The sequence below is a fragment of the Dipodomys ordii genome, unplaced genomic scaffold, assembly GCF_000151885.1.
Source record: "Dipodomys ordii isolate 6190 unplaced genomic scaffold, Dord_2.0 Scaffold5, whole genome shotgun sequence".
NCBI lineage: Eukaryota > Metazoa > Chordata > Mammalia > Rodentia > Heteromyidae > Dipodomys > Dipodomys ordii.
The window spans coordinates 30,504,498-30,527,701 of record NW_012267221.1 but is presented as its reverse complement, the minus strand read 5'-3'; the positions used below and the strand labels follow the sequence as shown (position 1 = coordinate 30,527,701).

The 23,204-nt window shown below is 35.1% G+C and overlaps 1 protein-coding gene across 1 annotated transcript in view; it reads right to left on the bottom strand.

Annotated features, from left to right (window-relative positions):
* Ppp1r1c (protein phosphatase 1, regulatory (inhibitor) subunit 1C) overlaps nt 1–23,204 on the bottom strand; it is a 100,409-nt gene that overhangs the window by 74,421 nt on the left and 2,784 nt on the right. The gene's annotated exons all lie outside the window — the stretch shown is intronic.

The window sequence follows — 23,204 nt, the reverse complement described above, 5'->3', positions numbered from 1 at the left end:
GCAAGAGCTCTACCACTTGAGCCACAGTACCACTTCCAGTTTCTAGTGGTTAATTGGAGATAAGAGTCTCAAAAACTTTCCTGCTGAGGCTGGCTTTGAACTGTGATCCTCAGATCTCAGCCTCCTGAGAAGTTAGGATTACAGGCATAAACCACTGGTACTCAGCTTCTGTTCCACATTTCTTAAAAAAATATATACAGTTTCAATAAGACTGAAAGAAACTTCAATTTTAACTTATTCACAGTGATCCCCTTTTAGATTCTGTCTTGCCTTCTCTGTGACCCCATATTAAGTTAAGGGTGTTCAAACCTAGTCTTCTTTCTATTGCTACTTCTCACTACCTTACTTTGAGATCATTGCTGAACACTTACAATGTAGGAGATGAAATTTCAGATGTCTAAGTGATTTTCCATTAGTTTACGACGTTCTCAGTAGCAAGGGGTAATGTTCTTTGTGATGACTTCCAGAACTTACTAACTTTTCCTTTGTTTGACTTCCTTCAGATCATTACACCCTTCTGTTTGGTGTTTCTTATTAAGAGAAATTTTTTTAAGTCAGAAAAAATGACTGATATCATTATTCCTACATCCTGGATTTTAAAATCTTAATGAAATAACAAACAATGGTTCAATAGATCAGGTTCAATGACAGTCCATAGTAATAGACTCTTACAATGGGAAGAAACCTTGCTGTGTCTACTCCCCTGTCAAATGAAGGATTCTTTTTCTACCATGTCTATGAATCATCTGGATTCTGCTTGAATTACAAATGCAATTATCTCCTCCTCATCTATTCCCATGTAGAGACTGATTATGATAATGTAATGCTCTATATTACATTCAAATGTGAATCTTATAACCTCAACCCATAGTTATCTGTATGAGATGTATATACTTTGCTAATTCTATTATAATTTATGGAGATTTTGAATTGTGACAATATCTCTTGTTAGTTAGCATTTCTTCAAATTCATTTTTTTGTTCCAGGTCTTATGAGGCTTTCTACCATGCCCTTTTCTCTAGACACCTGATTTTTACCATTTAGAAAATTATGAGACTGTACTGATTTTATTATGTATTGCCATTGAAATAAAATGGTCAAAATGAATAAATAATTCTAATATGCTTATGAAACAAATATATTTTTAAATTAAGTTTAAAATGATTTTGTGACTATGCATCTGGGCCACTATTCAAGCTTAGGTGCAAGAATTATTCCAGAAAACTTTTAGAAGTTATAAAAACAATTAAAATTACAAATTTCTATTTATAAGACTCTAAACTCAAAATATATTTCAGATTTGTTAATAACTAAAAATATTTGCAACCTTTTGCAACAGACAAGAATTGACTGGTTCTCTGTCTACTATATGTAGAGTATTCTTACCCTATATATTTATTTATTATGCTATATGAAGCATATCCTCATAAAATAGCTTAGGGATAATATAAAGCAACAAATCAATGTCCCAAAATGATTGATAGAAAATAAAAGCTTCTAAACATTTCATTTGGTCAATTATAAAGAGTAGCTTAGAGACAGGAAGTTTGTGACACTAATTCTGTATTTGAAACAAACACTTGGCCTTGAGAACAATACCTCATACTATGGGTTGGGGGAGAGAGCAGGGCCTGAGCCAACAATGTTGGGGGAAAAGAGGTGACCCAGTCTTAGAGCAAAAGAATGATAGAGGATCATACAACATGAGCACAGAGAGCATTTCTTTGGAGAGAGGAGGGGTTGGTCATGGGTCTTGAACTCAGGGCCTGATCGCTGTCCCTAAGCAATTTTGCTCAAGGCTAGTGCTCATTTTGACCCACAGCACCACTTCCGGTGTTTGAGTGGTTAATTGGAGATGAGTCTGAAGGGGACATTTTTGCCTAGACTAGCTTCAAACTGAGATCCTCAGATCTTAGCCTTCTTGAGTAGGTCAGGTTACAGGCATGAGCCACCAGCACCTGGTGATATAATTTTAAGGAAACGACTACTTTTTCAAAAGCAGCTTAGAGGCAATTGAGACAGAGAAATACAGAAAAGGGACACAGGTATTTGGAGAAAATGATCTTAGAAGAGATCAGTGAAGTGGGGAAAATTACTGTTGAGAATCTAAAAACAAAGTCTGAACTTTATAAAGTGGGGTTACAAACAGGCAGGGAGAGATCAAGTAGTATATGGAAGGGGGGCAAAGGTCAGATAGGAAGCTTCTTCATCACATGACTTGAATCTAACTCCTTTAAAAGCAAAAGTTAGGGAGAGAGAGGGGAGGAAGATGATAAGGACACCACAGGGACAGGGACTAAGGACTGTTATGGGAAGAAAGACAGAGAAGACTGACTGATCCAGCAGTAATACCACTCTTTGGCATTTGTTCAAAAGACACACATGTTAGAAACTTGCATATCCATGTTCATTGTTGTACTGTTCACCATAGCCAAGTTATGAAACCAGAACAGATGTCCTACAACACATAAATAGATTAAGAAAATGTGATATATGTGTGTATATACACATGTTTTGTCTATAAGTATATATACAAATATGTGTTTTACATATACACACACACACACACACACACATATATATATAGTATTCATTCATCAGGATGAATATTCTATCATTTGTAGGGAACCGGATAGACCTGAAATTTTCATTAAATAAAGTAGAATTTCTACATATGAAAGAAAATGTGTTTTGTTAGAACTAATTTATATATATATATATATATATATATATATATATAAACATACAGAGGGTCATATTAACATAAACAAACATATTGCCTAAAACGTTGTGTATGCAGGAGAGGGATTCTAATTGTGTGGCTCTCTCAGTTAACTTACAGTTTTAAAAAATAAATAACAGTAAGCTAGAACATGCTTTGTCAGAGGGAAATGAACTCAAGGAAAGGGTGGGAAAGGAATGGAGAGAAGAATGGTGGGTGAATGCAGTCATTAAACTCCATGTACGTATGTGAAAATGGAACCAGGTGAGGTGAGAGATGAGTGGGTTTGGGAAGGATGGAGGAATGATTAAGGGAATAGCACTGGTCAAGATACAAATTGACATGTTGAATTAAAAGTCCTTTGTAAAACTGCTTAAAGATAATAAAGAAAATCTCATCCACATTAACAACATATACTTAGGAAAAAAAGAGAAGAGGAGAAACCATGTGGAGGAAAGAAGTGAGCTCATCAGGAAAGCAGATAGAAAATAGTGCTCAGAGAAGGCAACCACAAGAGACTACTTGTACAACTTCACTCAAAGGATCCTAGAAGTACTTGATGAGAGATGACACTCTATGGGGCTGGATGGCAAACATTAGCATGCAAGGGCAACAGCACGAGAGAACTTCTTTTCATTCTTTAATATATATGGTACCTTGCTTCGTTTGATTCTATCATGCTCAACCTCAGGCAATGACATAATATCAACTTCACAAAACAAATTCAGAATTACTTACTCAAATTCTCTCTGGTCTGTGTTAATCATAGGATCTGGTCTAACTATACCAAATAATCTAAGCTGTACATATTCTACAACTCTGATTTTTCATAAGTTATGCCTCAACTAAAACTCTCACTCCTACATAATGTCAATTCTAAAAAACATTAAGCAGAAGCACATTTTTCAGAGGAGACAGGGTAATAAGGGAAGTGAGTACACAGATCCACTGAGAAAGCCTGGGGGAGGGGCAAATACAGTCATTATATTCAATATCCATTATATAGAAGTTGAACACCATAACTTGGTTATAGATGGAATGGAGAAAGATGGGGAGAGCAATGGAAAGGGTGATATTGTTCAAGATAAATTGTACTCTTAATCTGACTTGTTGAATTGAAATCTCTGTGTACAACTACTTAAAATCTAAAATAAAAAAATAATCTTCTGAGTGCTCACTCTTCTGAACCCTAATTAGTGTGTTTGTATATTTCAATAAAATGTGTCATATTCTGTCTTACTGAAACTCATTATATTATTTCACTTGATTATTAACTGTTCTAACTTGTCTTGGTTCCTTAAACTAGTTTGCCAGCTTACTAATTAGCTTCATGATATCTCTCTTTATCCCCACATACCTAATGCAGAAACTAGACTCACTAATTAGACCAAAAATATTTTTGTTTTGGTTTAATTTAGATAGACCATTACAAATTACCATCCACATTTTTCTTTAAGTATTTCAGAAAATAAGAATATTAATGTGAGGGAAAAGAATATAAATGGCAATTATCATTAGCTGATTATGGAAATGAAGTGTCTAAAAGGCCATTAATTAACTGATATTATTATAAAATAATGACCAATCACCAAATCACCAACTGCGCATAGCTTCATTGTACATAACAAAAAGTGAGATTTTTTTTCCTTCCATTTTGGACTTATTTCAGAAATCTAGGTTTAAACCACATATCTCTTTGGAGATTAACAAAGAACTGTTTTATCATTTTTCCCACAAAAATATGTTCTGTAGAAAATGATCATTAAATACACAGAGGTAAATGAATATTTTTCTAAAAACCACATAGTTTGCACATTTTAACTTATTTCGCCTAACATTGGTAGAACACAAACCTTCCAAGAATGTTTTTACAAGAATGAGGAAATATTAGTTCATGAATCCTATTTGCTATGTGTCCCAAAATTGTGCATTTCTAGGGATTAGAACATGTACTTGACACTTAGTGCCCAAGAACTGATTGAGTAAATGAAAATAAAAATTTCCATTCAATCCCCTGTGCTTAAAATGTCAATATTTCAAACAAGAAGTGTAGAACTCTGCTTTATGAAGGACAGGCAGAAAGGAAAATATAGAAAACTACGGCTTAGAAATTGACAATCAGGCTGATTTCTCTAAAGCCTGATCTAGAGGCATGGATTTCCATATTTTTAAAGAGGTTTCCTTCTCCTCCTTCTAAAAGTGTTTTTTTTTTTTTTTGCAAATCTGAAGCCTGCTGAACAAACAATAAAGAAAGAGACATTGGTAAATGGCAAGCAAGTGTTACAATAGAATGAATTGAAAAAAAATCCTGTGATGATGGTTTCAACAATATGGAAAAATAATTAGAAAATGGATAAAGAGTTAAACTATAAATGTAGACTAGTCTATAGAAAATAAATTAACTCCAAATTTTCCTACTATATTTCTTCTTTTTTGTGCTAGAACTGGGGCTTGAATTCAGTACTTTGTGCTGCTGCCTAGATTTTTGCTCAGAGTTCGCTGCTACTTAACCCATAGTTCCACTTTTGGCTGTTGGGGTGTTTAATTGAAGAAAAAAAGTCTTATGGGCTTTTCTGTTCAGGCTAATTTCAAAGCATGATTTTCAGATCTCAGACTCCTGAGAAGTTGGAATTACAGGTGTGAGACAACAGCACTCAGCTCTCCTACTCTATATTAACACACACACACACACATTCATTCCCACTAATTTAAAAATTAAAACTCAATTTATTAAATATTTAACTTGATACTGAACAAGTGCATGAATAAATGCCCTAAATATGCTGTTGATCCACTTGGAATGTCTGCCTTTGGTAGAAACTTATAAAACCTGTTAGCTTCCCAAGAATTTGGCAATGACTTCAAAAATGGTTCACCCTATTCATAGTCGGGTAAACTATATACTACGATGTATTTGTGATGACAAGAAAAGATGTCTTGGATCATAGATGAAAGTGAGATTTTAAAACTTTAGTTCTGTAATTGGAAATTTGGCTATGAATCACACAAATTTAATATTTTAAAGCCTACCCTATAAAAATGACACAAAACTTAAACACCAGTCTAACCACTTTTAAGTAGCTTAAATAGAGGGAAAAGTAAAATTGACTATATAATTGAGAGCCCAGACTCTTACAGCCAGAAATCAGAAACAAAGACAAATTTAGACGTGTTGTTTGACTAATAGAGGCTTTGGTTTATAGAACCCCTATTATTACTATGTTTCAATCACAAAAGGCAAGAGATCCATTTCTCTTAAATTTATACATAATTATCAGCATAAAATTCCAGCTTAATTCACTTTATGTTTAAAATGAAATGAAAAAAATGGGCAATGGCGGCTCATACCTGTAATTTTAACCACAGAGCTGGCAGGGATCTGAGGATGGAGATTCAAAAACAGCCTGGACAAACAAACCTTGAGAAACTCTTATCTTTAATTAACCAGAGAAATGCTGTAACTGGAGGTGGTTTAAGTGACAGAGTGCTAAACTTGAGTGAAAAAGCTAAGCAAAAGTTTGAGGCCCTCAGTTTAAGCTCCAGTATGGCAGAATAAAATAAAATGAAAAATAAAATGAAAAAGGATGCTGCTTCCTAGATAACTACTATGGGCCAATAACTAAAATATTATTTCATCTAATCCTCATTTAATATTTATCTAAGAATAGTACTTCATTCTTCTCCAGATGAAGCAATTATGCTTCAAAGAAATTATGCTTCTTTCATAGGATTCTCCTTGGTTAAATAATAAAACTGATACTAAAAACCCATATTCACTTTACACCAAAATCTTCCTTGGCCCCTGAATGCTGAGATTAGTGGAGCATGGCAACACAGCCTCTTCTTCCCCTCTTCCTCTTTCTTCTTCCACTCTGTGGGGAAGATTAAATCTCCTTATTAATTATATTTGATATATAAGCAAAAGACTTCCCTGAAGTGACAGAATTAGTGTCATTCAAATCTAGGTCTGTTTGGTTCCAAAGGTTGTATCATCTGATTAGCCCACATAACATATTAGAAATGCAATTTTTCTAAGTTCAGGACTGATGAGACTGAGAGCAGAGAATGACAAAATGGATAGTCTAGTCAATCAGGCATATAATTGAGATCTGAATATAGTGGCATAAGTAACCCAAATGATGCAAACTATGTATGCTTGTATGTGTATAACAAACACCTTTATTATAAAATGATTTGTTATTTCTGACTAAAACCTTCAAACTTTCCAATACCTGCATTTAGATTCTTGGTCAGCCATCCATGATCACTCTGTTTAAAAACTGAGAATAGAAACAATATGAAATTCACTAAAGGAGTTTCAAAAAAAAAGGTTGATTCCATTTGACTTTCAATATGAATGGATATTTTGCACCAAGGTCATGTAAATGAGGTTTAGTTGACCCTTGGAGCTAGAAGTAGGAAAGCACTCAAGGGCCTCAGATTGGGTGGCACCACATTTAATGACTCAGCCAATCATTACATGTAAGTAGCTAATCTTAATTGTCTGGCTAATGACATATAATTCTAGTGGTACATATTTTTTAATAATTAAAAGTAGTAGTTGTTTCTAAGGTAGTGATACTGAGTCTCTGGTAGGCTTAGTGCCAACATTATCTATATAATAACTAATAGGTAAACACATCTTAAAAAAATAAGCACACTGAACACACTCTAAAACATTACCTTGTAAATCCTGTTTTAATACCAGTAGCTCCATTACTGAAACATTACTTTCAGGAATGCTATGAATATTTCATGTGAAATTAGAATGAGAGCAATCTCATCCACCTACAGATTTTATCACTATCCCCTGCTCCTCCCAGAGTCTTTCCTTGTTAGGAAAGAACTTGGAAGTTTAGAGACTTAAGTCAACCTTTTTTATGATTACATTCTCCTTTTCCATCCAATAATTTTCCACAGAGAATTTATTTGTATTAATTCTTTATCTGCATCTATAGGGATATTTAAGAACAAAGTCAGAGGATGTGTGTCCTCTTAAAGTATTTTGTGGTTCCTATTCTTAATTTCCTAAGAACATTTATAGTGCTCAGGAAACAGAAGTTGGAGGATCATGAGTTAGAAACCAGCCTGGTTCTAGAGTGACTTATATTATCCAATTGTTGTGTGTGTGTGTGTGTGTGTGTGTGTGTGTGTGTGTGTGTGTCTGTGTCTGTGTTTGGTACATCAAACATGGAACCGAGGTTAGCAGTTCAAAGGCAAAATTCTCAATATTTTATGTAAAATACAGAAAATATTGCCCATTACATAATAATTCTTATTATCAATGGCATCAATCTATCTACAAATGAGGAAATTACATCTATAAAGTTGTTTCTATTTTTTGTGGTCCTGTTATGTTTCCATGTCAGTTTGTACTCATTTATTGATATATAAAATTGGGTAGAATAGAATACTTTATTTCTCCTCAATTTCTTTTATGTCATAGTCATTTATTTCATAACAAGGTAAGTTATTTTTGATAAGGATATTGATACTAAAGACGTTCATATTCTTTATCAAAGTGAAATAACACAATGGAGGGTATGGCAAGCTTTCAGTACTACACAGAAGAAAAAGAAAAAAAAAAGGAAAAAAAAGGTATACCAAAAAAGTAGGGTGTACTATGTCTGGAAAAAAAAGTGCAAGAATGTCAGTCTCAGAAAAGATGAATAGAACTGGTGCAGTGAGTTACTATTGTGCAATATAACAGCATGCCCACATGATAGACAAGTTAATAATTACCTAAGGATCAGGAACACTGGGTCATGATTTTACCTGACATGATCAGAAATGATACAGCAGGTGGAATGCTGTTACATAAGGCAGGTATGTGTGTGTGTGTGTGTGTGTGTGTGTGTGTGTGAAAGAGAGAGAGAGAGAGAGAGAGATCATGCTCCCACATATATACTTGCAAATAATTTTACAGGTGCCAGAGTACATTGTTTCTATCTTTTCTTACATTAAAAAGTGACCAAAAGAATTGAGACAGAACAAAACATACTCTAAAATGATTTACCTTGCAATTATTAAGTTCTGTTCATATAAAATTATTGCACACAAGCCAATTAAATGGCTTATTGAGTAAAGTTGTACAATATAAAAAGCTTTGGATACGTAGTCTAATGTTTGACTTTCAGTATCAACAACAAGGCAAGGTTGCTAACTTTTCAGATAGCTTATTATAATAAGAGGAAATAGATAAAAAGGAATTACTGGCTAAAAAGTTTATCCACTTACAAATAAAATAAAGAAAATCTAGCCCCTATTATTTGGGCATAAACATAGTTGAAAGAGAAGCAAAGTAGATGACCATTCTGTGGAATGCTGGTTATACTATTTAACAGCAATTAACTCTTGAAAACTTACCAAATGTTCACATATTTAGAGTTTTTTTACCATCTATTTTATTGACATTTTAAAATCTAATATGAATGATTTAAAAACAGTAAAATAATAAAATTGGTCATTAAAAATATCTTCAGTTTTCCAACTGTACTGTAAAACTAAACAAGTCCCTAAATTATCATTGTGTATTGCATTCACTAATTACTTGTGATGCTTCCCTCAGATATATCTGTACTAAGGCCGTGATGATTGGGAGGACTTTGTCCTGTGTATTGGGCTGGAAATGCCACTTTAAATTGTGCCATAAATATTTAATGTAGGAGCTCGTGATGATCCAGCTGGCTGTGCATCAGCATTTTGGGGGACTTTGCAATGTGAGGACAAGAATAAGTCTTGTGAGCTGACCAGGTTAGTTTTAATGATCTCCATTTTTCTAACACAGCAAGAGTCACTTCCTCATTCTAGGTCTCAAATCCTCATATGGCAGCAATGGAACTACAGAGTCTTCATGATTAAAGCTTTGTTCTTTCTGCCGCATTAAAATGTATTCATTCTATGCTCTATTCCTTTGGTGGAAGTGACAAACAGAAGTTGGATAACCAACAGGAGCAAAAACTCTAATGGATTCAAGGACTTATTACTCCCACTAGCATGAAGTCTTTCAGACAGAGTGAATCATAGAAGGCTACTGGAGGAAAGAGGATTTTAGACAACGTTTCAATATATGTACCAAATAATAGTGATCTAGGCCAACTGGAATAGAATGTAAACTCTTTGCCTTCAACTAATAATGTTTAAATTCAACACAGATTTTTTTAGTGAGTTCACTTTTTATAATAAACTGTCTTTCAATTAGTGATGTTTTAATTCAACAAGATTTTATTATATAATATTTTATATATTTCATTTTTCATAAATTTAGTATTTTATGATCTATTTTATTGACACTTAAACTCTATTATGAATAATATACATATACTCTCTATATGTAGTTAGACAAACAGAAAAAAACAAATAACAAGATCCAACTCTAAAAAGATAATTATGGATGGATTTATTTTTTCTGTTTGCTTATCTGGACACCAGTGGCTCATGCCTATGATCTTAGCTACTTGGGAACCTGAGATCTGAGGATCATGATTCAAAACCAGCCAGGAAGACTCTTTTTTGTAAGATGCTTATCTCCAACTCACACCAAAAAATCCAGAAGTGGAGCTGTGGCTCAAGTACTATCTTTGAGCACAAAAGCTCAGGGACAGTGCCCAGGTCCTGAGTTCAAGTCCCAGGACTGTCACACACATATAAAAATTCTAGTATTAACAGCTCTTAAAAGGTCCTTTTCAATTTTCAAAGCAAAGAACAGAAAAGAAAGTATACAATTACCACTTTGAAATAAATGCACATTGAAATAAAGAAAAAAGTACATCCTAAAATAGAACATCAGACAGAACTTTACATTGTAAGCTACAAAGAAGAATATGCTTATGCTGACTTCCAAGATGATGACAGAAATAAAATAGCAAGAGTCTCTATGATGTTGGATATTTATAGAAGGAAGAATGTTATCCATGCAGTAGAAAGTGCATTGGCCTTGGACAGAGGATGCTTAAATTTCAGAGGTGCTACCTTTCTAGCTTCTTGACCTTGAGAAGCTTACCTATTTTCTTCTATAACATGGAGGATGATTTATCTCACAGAGCTCTTGAAAAGATATGTTATAGGAAAAATAGATTTGCAAACTGAAAAGCTACCTAGAATAAGATACATTACCATAACATCATTTAAATTTGCCTTTGAGCTTACATGTTTTTGTTTTAAATTATTTTCTTGTAGAAACAGTACAACTTGGTTTTTCTTTTATTCTAATTATTGCTGTGACTACAGATCTAAACTGAAAATGTTTGCAGTCACCTCCAGGCACTTACACGAACATAGGGTCCTTTATTGACTGAGAGAAATAGGAAACCATAGGCTGTTGGCCAAGTAAAACGACCTGTGGTCTAATCTGAGCTGAACCATTTGAGCTCAGTCATTCCTGCAATTTCACTTCACTGAGGTTTGATGGTAAGTGTGTCTCTGGCATTATTCCTTGGAAACCTTCTGATCTCCCAGGGCAAGTGGGCAAGGCTTAGAAGCCATGATGATTGAGTAGAGGAAGTCCTGTCAGTGCTTTGGAAACCAAATCCAGTCTGAACCTATCTGAATGGGCCTGAAGTCCTTGGACTGTCTTCACTTATCTTTGTTTTTTTTAATATGATTTTTATTGTAAAAATGCTGTACAGAGGGGTTCCAGTTACATGAGTAAGGTAATGAGTCCATTTCCTATCCAGCATTGTTACCTCCTCCTTTGTTTTCCCCCTTCTATCCCTTCCCTCCCCATCTCCCCCACTTCTCCCTCCTTCCCTGCAAAGTTGTAAAGTTCATTTTCAACAGAATGTCTTGTACACCTCATTGTTATAATGGGTCAACCTGTATTCTTGTTTCAGCATTTTGTTATTTCCCTTCCCCTTTCCAAATTTTTTATATATATATATACATTTTTCTGTATATATGTATATATATGTACATATGTATATATATATATGTATGTATGTATACGTATATACACAAGATGCAGGGCACCAGAATCGAATACAGTAAAACAGGGATTATACCTTGGGGCGGGGGGGGGGAAGAGCATACCAAAGAAACAAAAAAATCACATAGTACTTTATAAATACATTAAAAACAATACCAAGAAAGAAAAAAAACACTTGTGTCCCTATCTTGGGTTCATTTTGCTTAACATCATCTTATATGGTCATATTTATATAGCTTTTGACCTTTTCTGCCTGTCCTAGACATCTACTTTGTTTTTATCAAGTCTCAAGTTTAGTGCAATTGTGAACAACTTCTGCATAACATTTCTATAGACTACAAAGGAAATGGTTGACTTATTGAAAAGAAAAAAATGGGAATGGCCTGTAGATGTTGGTGAAATAGATGAGGTCTTCAATGAGAACATCCCAGGTGCTCTGTCACAGCTAATTAAAAGCTAAGACAGGTGAATTATAGGACATAAATGAGAGATTATGACAAATCAATTATGAAAAGTAAAGCTGCCATGGTCAATCACCTGTTATATAATTATGTGTACAGAGCCTTGCACATGAACCAGGGTTGGTCAAAGAAGAACATGCATCAGCAGTGTTGCTATGCAACATCCCCATGGTTCCAATAGCATAATATTTGGGTTACCACCATTTGTACATCACTCAGGAGGACGCCAAGACTCACTGGCTCATAGTCATCCCCTGCTTTAAACCAGCGTTCACTGACTCTAAGTGGAAGGCTCTTAGCACCACAGAAAACCATAACCAGTATCAAAGACGTGGAAAACTAACTTGGGAGTGAGTGTGCGATCTAAGACACTTAAAGTATATACTGTGTAAAACAATTTTGAAAATCTAGAAAAATGGTTCTACTTATAAAATAGAATTAGCTGAAAATCATGGATAGATTTGGGGGCAAAGGAGAGATTGAAGACTTAGAGATGATTCCAAGGTTGCGAGGTTTTAGGATTAAAAGAATAAGGTTAAAAATGTGCAAAAATACTAGGAGTTGGTACATTATTTTCAAAGATGAATGACAGTAGGCATGGTAGTTCACGTCTGTAATCCCAGCACATGGGAGGCTAAGGCAAAAAAAACTGCAAGCTCCAGGATAGCACTGGCTACCTAGGGAGAGTTCGTCACCATTTAAAAATTTAAAAATATAATGTATTAGTTAGACATTGACTTCCAGGTAGCAGCTAGAAGAGCTCACATTCTGTATCATCTGATGTTGAAATATCAATTAGCGCTTGAAACCTATTTAAAACCTGAACTACAATGTTAAAGCAGTATTCTTATATGTGTAAACTTATTTTTTAAATTATCTTCTTATTTTTTAAAGAATAACTAACAAATAGTACAAGACACTATGTGAAAAAATGAACTTTACAATTTAGGCCAGGGGAGGGGAGTATCGTTGTGGAGGTGGGAGGGAAGGGATGGTAGGGGAAAACCAAAGGAGGAGGCAGCAATGCTTGATAAGAAATGTACTCATTATCTTGCTGATGTAACTGTAACCCCTCTGTACAGTATTTTCACAATAAAAAAAAACAAATAGTACTATTTTAATTTATGTTAGTAATGTCATTTTTTTTTGTTGGTCCTGGGGCCTGAACTCTGGGCCTGGGCGCTGTCCCTCAGCTCTTCAGCTCAAGGCTAGCACTCTACCACTCAAGCCACAGCGCCACTACTTCTGGCTTTTTCTGCTTATGTGGTGCAGTGGAATCAAACCCAGGTCCTCATGCATGCAAGGCAAGCACTCTACCACTGAGCCACCTTCCCAGCTTCAATGTCAATATTTTTACCCAAAGCTTTCCAAGCATTATGATTAGCTTTTAATCTGTTCCTTTTCAATTCAAAGGCTTAAAAACTAAAAACCTATTATGGCTTCTTATTCCCCTTAAAATTTGAATTTACAAAGCTCTTCTAGATACATTTATCACGTCCTGGCCATTTTGGAAGTCAAGTCATTTAATAGATGTGGATTTTATTACATAGAAAAGGAATCTGTATACTTACTCTTTTAATGTATGACTTTTGTATGCATGTGCACATATGCTGGTTCATGTAGATATCTATCCATATTATTCTTAAATAATCCATTTATCAACAGAAAAGCAGAAAATATTTTCAGTGAAGCAAAATATTCTAAAAATTGGATTCCAAAATAACTGTTCTTATTCCTCAATTATGTGTACTTAGTTCTATTTTTACACATGAGCCAAAATACATTTACATGCGAAGTGTGATTTTGAAAAGTGTTTCCATAATGATGGGAAATTGCAGGCCTTGGAGGAATAAAGGTAAAAAGAAAGATCAGCAATTGCCTGTTTTAGCTCACATAGTATTTCTCCCCCCCCCCCAGGATTATTAGCAAACGTAAAATGTTATTATACTCTAACCAGCAAGACTGTCAAGATATTTCCCTTTGATTGTACTGATTTTGGCAGTTTATTTCCCACATTTGTTGAGCACCCTAGTTGTCACTGTATCAAACTACTCTAAATGATATGTGGTTATTGAGTTAAATTTACAGCAGGAATATAGATATGACACTTCCTAAAGTGTTGGGATCTAACATATTAGGAGAGTCCCAAAGGGCAGAGCATGGAGAAGGCTGGTGTAGCACCCAGATGGGGGTGAGCATGTTTCCTGAGGTCCCTAAACTTCACAGGGTGACATGCTCTAGGACATGCCTATCCCTCTATCTTGAGCTTTTAGACTTTTTTTTTTTTTTTTTGGTCGCTCGTAGGGCTTGAACTCTGGGCACTATCCGTCAGCCCTTCAGCTCAAGGCGAGAGCGCTCTACCACTTGAGTTACAGCACCACTTCCGGTTTTCTGGTGGTTTATTGGAGCTAAGAGTCTCACAAACTTTCCTGCCCAGGCTGGCTTTGAACCGCGATCCTCAGATCTCAGCCTCCTGTGTAGCTAGGATTACAGGCCTGAGCCACCGGTGCCTGGCTCTTTTAGATTACTTGCTGATGTGTTAAAGAAATTATGTTGCATATCTACAGTAGTTATGTTTTACCACTAATACCAATAACTTCAAAAGGCGCAGTTTAGGTAGTATGGAAATTAATTTGGAGTAGTATTTTCTAGCATTTCTAAAATCTTCCCATGGAGATGTCTTTATATCTTACTTTTCTCTTCAGTTTCCTTAGTAGACATGTCAATTTATTTGAATGGTGTGAATAGAGTTTGTATTTTTCAAGTGGCCTACAGCCCCAACCATAACCTATGGTCATACATAAACCCCAGGCCCTCATCTGTGTCACCTCCCTGGTCAAATTTTAGTTTAAGATCCTGGCAAGTTCTGCTACTAAGCTGTGTCTGTAATTGCTGTGAGAGGGTCAGATTAGGACTCAGTGGAAGTCATACATAGAGAAAGGTAGAGCAAAGGATAGAAAATATCAATACTTGAAGACTTGCTTCTGAATACTTCCATATTAAAGGAACTTGGAAATAATATTTCTCAGTAATTGTATCACTTTGCTAGATTTCTTTTCCTACAAGTCACCTAACATACTGTTTTGTTAAATATGACCATCAATTAGAATACAATCTGTTAGCCACTTTTTCAGTCCTAAATTTGAAAAGTAGATGTGTAGTTTATATGTCAAGAACAGCTGCTAGGGATTTCATCTGGGTCTATTATGCAGACACAAAAGTATACATCTAGCAGGAACAGGCATCTCATACCTGTAATCTTAGCTATAGAGGAAGGTGAGATTTGAGGGATAAGGTTCAGAGCTAGTCCAGGGAAGACAAATCTGAGAGTATCATCTTCAGTTAACCAGAAACAAACTAAAACGGGAAGCTTGGCTCAAGTGGTAGAGCCCCAGAAAGCCAAGCAAGAATCTAAGTTCCCAGTTTAAGTTTCAGTGCCAACACAGAAAAAAGCACACTTATTTATTCAATGGACTTAACATTGTTTCATCTGGCCATATTCTATATTTGGTGCAATACGATAATGTTGGGGAAAATATATGCTATTTGCAACCACATGACCCCTGTTTCCTCACCTACCAAGTCTTAAGAGGGCAGCTTCTTCCCTAGGGTGATTCAGACAGGAGGAAGCCACTAAAGATTCATATATTGGTCTCAGCAGCACTCCTCCGTCTCTTCTAAATAATAGTTGCTATTTACTATGCATCAACTGTGTAGGGTACTGTGTAACATCATAATTTGATTCTAAGAGACTTCTGTAGTAGACATTATTTTTAACAAAGTGAAACATGCTTTGTATTTTGCCATATTGTATGTGTATTTTTGACACATATCATTAGTTTTACTCAAAATACATTATGGCAGGATTGACACAGTGGCTCATGCCTATAATCCTATATACTCATTGGGAAATGATCAAGAGGATTACAGTTTGAAGCCATCTGGGAAACAAAATCTCAAACTCCCATCTCAACTAATAAAAAAAATTCTGGGTGTGGCAATGTGATGCCAGCTATGTAGGAAATGTAAATAGGAGGATCACAGTCCCCACAGGCCTGAAAATAAACATGAGACTCTATTTTAAAAATAACAAAAAAGTAAAATTGACTGAAGGTAGGACTAAAGTTGTGCCTGCCTCGCAAACATAAAGCCCCGAATTTAAACACCAAATTAGATATAACACCTCAAGTTAAATATAAATAATAAGCATTTGTCTTGTAAGTTTCTCTGTGAGAAGAGAGGACTCTATCTTAAAACCTAGAATAGTAAGTGTCCCTGTGCCAAAAAATAAAGTCTGACAGGAAAACATGAGACTTTAGGATTTTTAAAAATCAATTTACATTTAACAGCTCACTATCATTTAACTCCAACTCCATTAGTACTATGGAATGAATAGTAAAGCTGTAGCTATGATCCCCATCCTTAAATCATAAAGGCAAAAGATCAAAAGAAGCCATGCAAATGCTTTGTAGATAGTAAGCATGATAGATAGTGCCCCTTTGCCTTAGCCAGAGCTAAGCCTTAGCTTAGCTTTAGCAGCCTGGGCTTGTACTATTATGGTTGTTTGCTGGTTCATCCAGTCATACCATCCCTTATTATTTAGGCCACACATTCTTAGAGGGTTTAGGAATAAGGATTCAACAATTATTTAGTGGATTGAAGTGTGTATACAGTATAAACCAATAAATAAATTTAAGAGTAGAAGGTGAGAAAAAGCATTGACATAACAGTCTATGAGTCAGAGGAAGTTTTGGAGAGTCAAGTGAACCTTTCACTGCCATTGAAATACTAGAAATTTGTGGAAAAGATGGAGACTGATTTCTGCACATGGGTCAGTCAAGATTAAGTCTGAAGAGCTGGCATGAGGAGACCACTTCACAAAAGAAAGGAAGGTCAGTCAGCATGCAGAACTAGCACAGGGGTGACAGATGGAGGGAAGTAAGAACATTGGAATAGAAGGAACGTTCAGCCAGCAGAGTGTTGATAGATGTCAATACTCTCAACTGTCTGTCTTTCAACCTGATATTAAATTACGAATTCCATGTTTGGCCAAACACAAGTTGGCCACAAATATGTCAATTGCTGGAAATCACTTTTTATAACTTTATAGACATCAGTAGAGTGCTTATTTCACCAGAAAATTTAGAAGATTTCATATTCCATAAAAACTATATGTGCAAACAAGGCATATATAGTTGAACCAATACAATCCTATGGTATATATAACAGTTCCACAACTGGAAATGCTTTGATGAATTTCTAACCATGCACTCCCATCTACTAGAGCACCAAATACAATCAAGATAAGAAAATGACAGGGCTAACTTCTAAGAAGGAATGCTGGCTTTATGAGAACTGAAACTTTCTTAACAGGGATATAGAGACAGAGGGATTACAGCTCTCTCTATCTCATTATCTACTTGGTTTTGACACTGTGGAAAGATTTTCTCATGACAACACTTCAGTTTAATAAAGAAAGAAACTGAGTGCAGGGAGGCTAAGTACATTCTCAGTGTTTAACCACTGACAAACAACAAAGCTGAGATTCAAGCTCAAGTCAGCTCCAATAACCTAGAGAGGCTAAAAATGATTAGAAGTGAATTGGCCCTATTGTAATTCTATTGTATCTTACCAATCTACTTCTCCTTTTAAAAAGCCATAACAATTGTGAGTGGTATGTGTTATTATTATTCAAGATGAAAAAAGACATCATCTTGCTAAGTTAAAGAAGAAATAATTCAATCTTACTATCTTCCCTTTCATTTTTCTTATACATGACTTGAAGATTACACTAGTCTCTTGAACACTAATGCCATGGCATTACTGGAAACTGGAGCTTCATCTCTCACTCAATTACTCCAATTGATTGGATGATTTGGCTGCACATACTGAATAATTATGCAAAAATAAGACCAAGAGTTGTGTGGTAAATGAATTGCTAAGAGCCAGATGAGTCCTTTATCTTCAAATCACTTGACATAATTTGGCATCCAATATTTTATTAAAAAAATATGCTGAGAAAGTAACACAGGTATTTCTAACAATTCTTTAGGAATTGATACCAGGTGACTTTTCAATGGTATTTAAAGAGGAAACCTTTGTTTTGCACTATAAGAAACAATAACAAGGCAAAACAAATGGTGCCTGCTCAACCAGGATCATGGATAAGAACACATTACAACCACATTTTGAAAGAAGATGAAATAATTTGGAAGAAAACATAACTGTGTGGACTATGGGTCAGCAGAGCTTTCATTTGAGTGCATTGGATGGGAGGTCCCTGGTGGTGGCAGGCAATTGTAAGTTTGGATTTGTTGATCTCTTTACCTGCCCATTAGAATCCTGAGGGAAAACATCACTGTAATCTCTGGAGCTTGCTGTCAACTATCTAGTGCCTTCTGACCATAAATCATTCCTTTGTAAATATGAAAAGAGAGCGCATTCATATGAATGTCTTAATACTACAAATGAATATCCACTAGCACTGTATTGACCCTGCAAAGGCTCCCATTATATTTTAATAAGGAGATTCATGACAAACAATATGGAGTTCCTCCGGGATATGAATAGTAGGGTTAAGTCCAGTGTTATTTTCTATCATCTAACATCTCAGGATTATAAACCAAAGCCTTCAAAACCTTACTCCTTATCTTACCTGGGGTTCAGAAATGTTTATCTTATTTAGAAAGTCATGTGCTACACACAGAACTCACTGTGGTTTTTCTTTCAGTTTGATAAGCCACATGGGCAAGCTTCTGGAAATCCTAGTTCTCTTCAGTGACTAGACTTATTCTAAGTTTGGTAAGGCACAACACATATCTCCTGTGTCTCAGATCTCAGATCTCATTTGTCTCATATTAAATAATGTTTCATAAAACGTATTAAATAAAATTTCAGATCCTGAGACATTCAAAGACTAAAAGACTCAGAACGCTAGTGTCCCTCAAATTTGGCTATGATAATGTGTTCAATAAATATCCTGTCCAATCATTTTACATTATGTTTCTATTCTTGATTTTAGAAGTACAATAAGCTTTTAGATGACGACCAAACTCCTGGGTACTTACCCAAATCTTCACTTAAGCTCCAGGCCTCTTATAGTTCACTCATGTTTAATAGGCATCAGATCCATTAAATATAATTGTAAACATACTGCCTCTGCTTAACAGTAAGTGGAAAAGAGTGGATGCCACAAACTTTAATATTCTGAAGGTCTGGCTAGGATAGCATTTTACTGGAAGACTGTGTCCAGCTCTGGTGCCAAAGGAGAGAGATAGGGGAGAATCTGGACATAGTTCACTGAGTTCTCAGAATACTCAGCACAGAAAAGACAGTAATAAAAGTATTTTAAATAGGTGAGAAAGTAAACTTTTATTGAAGAGAATACATGCAGCATTGTATAAAGTGGTGAACTTACCCTAAAATTTGGCTCAAGAAACTATATTTTCTAACACATTAAATTATCAAGCCTGAAACTAAACCCAGACATAATTATAGATTCTTCTTTGAGACATAAAACAGAACAAATCTCTGGGATGTGGATTAGATTATGTCTTCCAGGAAGATGTATGCTAAGATTAAATGTATTCCAAGGTTATTTTCTATTTCCATATTTCTAATATTGTATTTTAGTAAGCTTTCTGTTGCTGGGGAAAAATGCCAATATAAACAGCTTTTCCAGAAGGTATAATTTATTTTGGCCTATAGCATCAGAGGGTTCAGCCTATGGTTGTATGGCCTCATTGTTTTGGGCCTGTAGCAAGGAAGAAGATCTTGGCAGGGAGTGTATAATGGAGCAAAGTTTCTGTATTCAGAGCATCCAAAGACAAAGAGAGGGAGAGAGACAGACAGACAGACAGACAGAGACAGAGACAGACACACAGAAAGAGATTATTTCAAGGACACATTCCTAACAACCTAACAACCTCACTTCTTTCCTCTAGATCTTCACTTTTTAAAGCTCCCATAGCTCCACAGATCAATAATAAGCCTTCAGCACAGGGGCTTCAGGGAGACATTTACAATCTAAACAACAGCATAGTTGTAGCCAACTATACAGTGTTAATCATAAATCCACTTAGAGACAAATAATGCTCAAGTAATGATAGAAAGTAAAATAGCCAATTATTACTGCATAGAGAGGATACTTATGTATAGGCTTCCCTTGATATAAAACTGTAAGAACCGTATCAGTTAACTACAAATAATAGATGAGTGAAAGCCCACAGACAATGCTATGCTGTGGTAAAACTTTAGAGAGATTGTCACAGATCTATAAGTCCACTCAGAGGAAATGAGAATATGGGAAGACCGTTAGCTATAAAAGCTAACTTGGATTAATAGTCCCAAAATCATTTGAAAAGATAATATACGTCTATGGTGATTTCCTAAACCTAGATTTCAAGCCTCTATTACCTTGTTACTGATGACTATTTAGAGTTATTCCTAGAAGCAAATACTTTTGTTCTGCCTCTTCTACCATATAAACCAAGTCTTTGCTATCAGTCTTCCACATTTTTCCATTTTGAGTTAAACTGAAATACCAATTTATGTCAGAGGGTGATATATTGTTGGTAAAATCGGTATCTGTTTCTACAGTTGAGAATTCTAGGCCATCCATTAGTAAGGAATTATTGGGATGTATTTTGCTCAGGGCAATCCTTAGACCCCAATCCTCCTATCTATTGCCCTCTGTGTATCAAGTATGAATTGTCTGTCTGGCCTATTTGTAGAGATGGGGTCTCATTCATGTTTTGCTGAGGCTGACCTTGAACCTCAATCTTCTTGATCCAATGGGATGTTTTACTGTTCCTGGAATCTAACCAATCAAGTATTGACCTCATCTCTGAGTTTAGAAGAGCAGAGAGATGAACCATCAAACAAAACAATCTGAAATCATATGTTAAAGTATTTTCTCTCCTGTTGCCTACCATCAAAGCAAATAACTATACAAAAGACATAGGTATATCTAAATCTAAAACAAAAGGATTCTTTTAAATACTTTCATAATTGAACATTTCTGTAAACTTCTGAAACTTTGAAAAAGAGTTAACTTAAGATGTAACCATGTAAACTATTTTGATCATTACAATAACTGTGGGTAGAAGGAATGGCTTTTATAAGTCTTGTTTTATAGAAGATAAAGAAAAGCTGGTGACATCCCTTACCAAAGACCATTTGACCAAAAAGAATAGAATCCCAAGTTTGTATTTTATCTGTTTTACTTTGGTTGCTAATTGTTTGTGGATTCTTGGAGTTATTCAGACAATAACCATAGTGACGGATCATTGTTACTATGAAATCTAGGTTTGAGTTTTTTCTGAAAGAATAGACCCCTACTCCTAAATCTCTGCTTCTCACACACACTGACTCTGAGAACACCAGGCCAAAACCAACTGCTCCCTTTGTAAATTATTATAGTTTTTGTGAAAAAGGAGAAAGGTATAGAAAGATGATATTACTAAAATAACATTTGTGAAAATGCTGCTGACTTCTAATTTCTGTCCAATGGTGCTTATAAACAGAGAGAAAGAGGTCACTTAGGAAAATAAGGCAGCACAATGCATGACTAGGAAGTATGGTAAGAAAAAGATTTCTAGAGAAACACACATACGGTTTCTCAGGAATATTTAAATATTATTCCAAGTCTACTAGGATGAGTGGTCCAGGCAAAGGATTTATTTCAAGCTGGGTTTGCTTGTTTGTGGGAACTCTCTTTAAAGAGTTGTCATCATCTTTCCAAACTATCACTTCTAGTAAAATAATATTAGAGGACTACTTTTCCTTTTTTTATATACACTCCTCCTGTGTAAAATAACATACATTTGGCATGAAAGAGGCAGTAGTTGCTATTTGAGAGATTCAAATGAGATATATCGAGTACAATTAGATGACTTCACTATGATTGAACAGCAATGGCAGTTGCAGAGCTTGGAAAGCTCCTTTGTAGGAGAGTGAAGCACATCTAGGGCTCAGGCATTCTAATGGGAAAGACATTATCAGGTGTGGTGGACATTTTAGCACCATGAGCAAGACAATGATAGAAAATTGCTCTAAAATTACATTTAAACTGCAACAATTCAATTAGAGTTGTTTGTAAATTGTAAATCTATATCATTTGCACCAATTATTCAACCAAAATATAAATTAACATTTACTAAGTGATATGGTATATTTGATGATTTATTTTAAATGTTATGGCATTTAAAAAAATAGAAGACCAAATGATAATGCTTTGTTATTAAAATTCAGGAAAATATAACAGCAAGGCAATTATATTACAAGGAAGAATAAGCTTACTTATTGCCTATCAGCTGAACATTTCCCTATATTTTGACCCAGTAATGATTAACTATGAAGATATTCTTGTCTCCTTCTGTGTTTAATGGGAATGAGTCTGAAAAATTCAACAACCTGGGTAGATGTACTAGGCTTTGAACTACTCAAACTTGTTTTCTTTTTGGCCTTCCTTCGAAAGGGAAGCATCCAGCTTTTAGGCCATGTAAGGCCCTAAAATCAGCCTTGCCAAGACAACTGGAGACTGGGCCTGAAATTCAATAAATGTAGGGTTTTTTTCATAGCAACATAAACATCAATACCAACTAACATGACATCCAAATGTCTCTTGTATAAAAAGTTCTTCCTATCAACCTGGTTACAAATTAATGCAATGATCTCTCCTATCCTACAAATATTTCTAAAAGCAGTATTTAAATGTAAGACAGAACTCAGCCCACTGAGAAAGTAAGTAATGCCTGTGTATTGAAGATGATAATTCTCAGCCAGGAATAATAATGTAGTTTCAGTTTTTATAGGAAATGGGAAATAAAAACTCAACAAATGGATGCAACCATTCTGAATGGCTCTCAAATGGACAGTGCTGAAAATTGATCTGATTACTTGTCAATTGCATTATTCAGAGATGACATCAGCAGCAAAGCTTTAGCTAGTGCTGGCTCTTTGCCCACTCTGACATAAATAAAAACCTACTCTGTAAAAATATAAACATCTCAGGGGCTGTAATTTGAAGCTTGAAACTTAATTAAATAACTTTTTTTCTAGTATTAATAAGCACTGAACCAGATTTCATACACCTGAA